Below are 2,160 nucleotides of genomic sequence, written 5' to 3'. Positions count from 1 at the left end.
AGTGGGAGAGAGAGAAGTAAGCTGTGAAAACAAGAGGGGAGTGGTTTAGCGGCGAATTTCCGAGCTGATTGGGAAACAGATGGGTTGTGGAGTTTGATCGGAATGGGATTGGTGGGTTGAGGAAATAGAAAGTAGGCAAAACGAAAAAGAAAAAAGAACTTAAAAAAGAAAAAAAAATTAAAAAGGAACAAGAAAAAAAGAAGAAATAGCAAAAAAGAAATAAAAAAGGAAAAAAAGAAATTTAAAAGCAAAAAAGAAATTAAAAAGGAAAAAAAGAAATTAAAAAGGAAAAAGAAAAAAAAGAAAAAAAGAAATTAAAAAGGAAAAAGAAAAAAGAAAAAAAAAAGAAATTAAAATGGAAAAAGGAAAATGAAATTAAAAAGGAAAAAGGAAAAAGAAAAAAGAAATTAAAAAGGAAAAAAAAAGAAGAAAAAAAATAAATTAAAAAGGAAAAAAAAGAAAAAAGAAATAACTCAGGGGTATATTGGACATTTCACCCAAGACCAATTCCTAATTTCCCGCGGAAATGACCTATTAGACAGAAATTGAGACCTCAGGGACTTTTCAGATTAAATTGGAATGTCAGGGACTGAAACGATGAGAGAGGCATAGTACAGGGACTAAACAGACTTTAGCCCATTATCATATATCTTTCCCGAACGTAGGGTGGTGACAACATTGCATTCGTAGAGTTTGCTTCTTGGATTTGGCTCCAGTTGTGAAGGTAGGGCTCCTTGTTGACGTGTGCTAAACTCTTTTGCCATTTGACCCATTTGCACTTCTAATAATCCCATTTGTTTTTTCATGGTGGCTTGACCTTGGGATAGTATAGTAATACATTGAGACATAGAAGCAAGAACATCCTCATTTGCACTCTTCTTTGCTTCCGGTTGTGATGCTTGCTTATTTTGAAATCCGAGAGGTGCATTTTGTGTAAGATTGGCACCTCCAAATGAATGAGAACTTTGGTCAATCCCTTGAGTATCATGTGAGGCTCCTCCATATGCATGTGTAGCACCAAAAGGTGGCCCTTGGCCTTGAGAATTGTAAGAAGATGCTTGCTGCCCATAATGATTTTGTGCACCAAATTGTGTGTTCCTATAACCGTGGGGTCTAAAAGATGAAGAATTAGGGCCTTGATTCCCTTCATATAAATGAGAACCACTTTGATGTGCGCCAGAGGACCCTCCATTATCTCTCAATAAAAAATTAGAATGATTTCTCCACCCCAGATTATAAGTAGGTGAGTAAGGATCATTCCTAGGGTGCCCACCATAAGAATTCACGGCCTTTAGTTGCTTATGAACAAAATCCGGATAGTTAGGGGCAAGATGACACTCACTAGTAGCATGTGTAGGTGACTCACATAGAAAACATAAAGATGAAGACATAGAAGCAGCCTTGACATGATGTGTAGATGAACTACGCTCTTGAGCTTGAAGAAGTAAATCAAGCTTCCTTTCAAGCTTTCTATAATCGGCACTAGAGCTCTCTTGGGCAATCCTTATCTCATGAGTGCACTCATGAGATAAGGATTGCCCAAGAGAGCTCTTGGTGTCATAATATGTATCTTTCCTTAATCTTTCCCTCCTAGATTCATGATCATCCATTGCCTCGATTGTCGACCCAAGTGCTCAAGCATATCCCATGCCTCGGTTTGACCATGGCTATGAAGTGAACCTTGTGCGGCAACATCAACCCTCTTCCTTTCATGTGGTAACAAACCACCATAGAAATCTTCAATCATCATTGACTTAGTCAAGCCATGATGGGGGCATGCATTGCAAATATCCTTGTACCTATCCCATGCCTCCCAAAAAGTCTTATGATCACGTTGAGTGAAGAGTAAGAGCTCATTTCTCATGCTAGTGGTCTTGTGTGGTGGGTAGTAGGCATCTAAGAAAGTGTCCGTTAACTCGTCCCATGACCGTATACTCCTCGGTTGTAGCTTCAAAAACCATCTCTTTGCATCATCTCTAAGTGAGAAAGGAAACAACCGCATCTTGAACTCACCCTCGGGAAGTCCACCATTTGACATAGTGCTCACAATTGCCTTAAAGTCTTGCATATGGTTGATGACCTTCTCGGATTGTGTCCCACGGAAAATAGACAAGATGCTCAATTATTGTGGTTTGTGATGACCTTCTCGGATTGTGTCCC

At 38.9% G+C, this 2,160-nt stretch overlaps 1 non-coding gene across 1 annotated transcript; it reads left to right on the top strand.

The window, feature by feature from the left end:
• Nucleotides 1-1,760: 1,760 nt before the first annotated feature.
• LOC133719089 (small nucleolar RNA R71) lies at nucleotides 1,761-1,867 on the top strand. The gene has a single exon (XR_009850818.1). It is a non-coding gene; the product is annotated as a small nucleolar RNA R71 (small nucleolar RNA).
• The last annotated feature ends 293 nt before the right edge of the window (nucleotides 1,868-2,160 follow it).

The sequence above is a fragment of the Rosa rugosa genome, chromosome 6, assembly GCF_958449725.1.
Source record: "Rosa rugosa chromosome 6, drRosRugo1.1, whole genome shotgun sequence".
In the NCBI taxonomy this organism is placed as follows: Eukaryota; Viridiplantae; Streptophyta; class Magnoliopsida; order Rosales; family Rosaceae; genus Rosa; species Rosa rugosa.
This window is presented reverse-complemented; position numbering and strand designations above follow the sequence as displayed.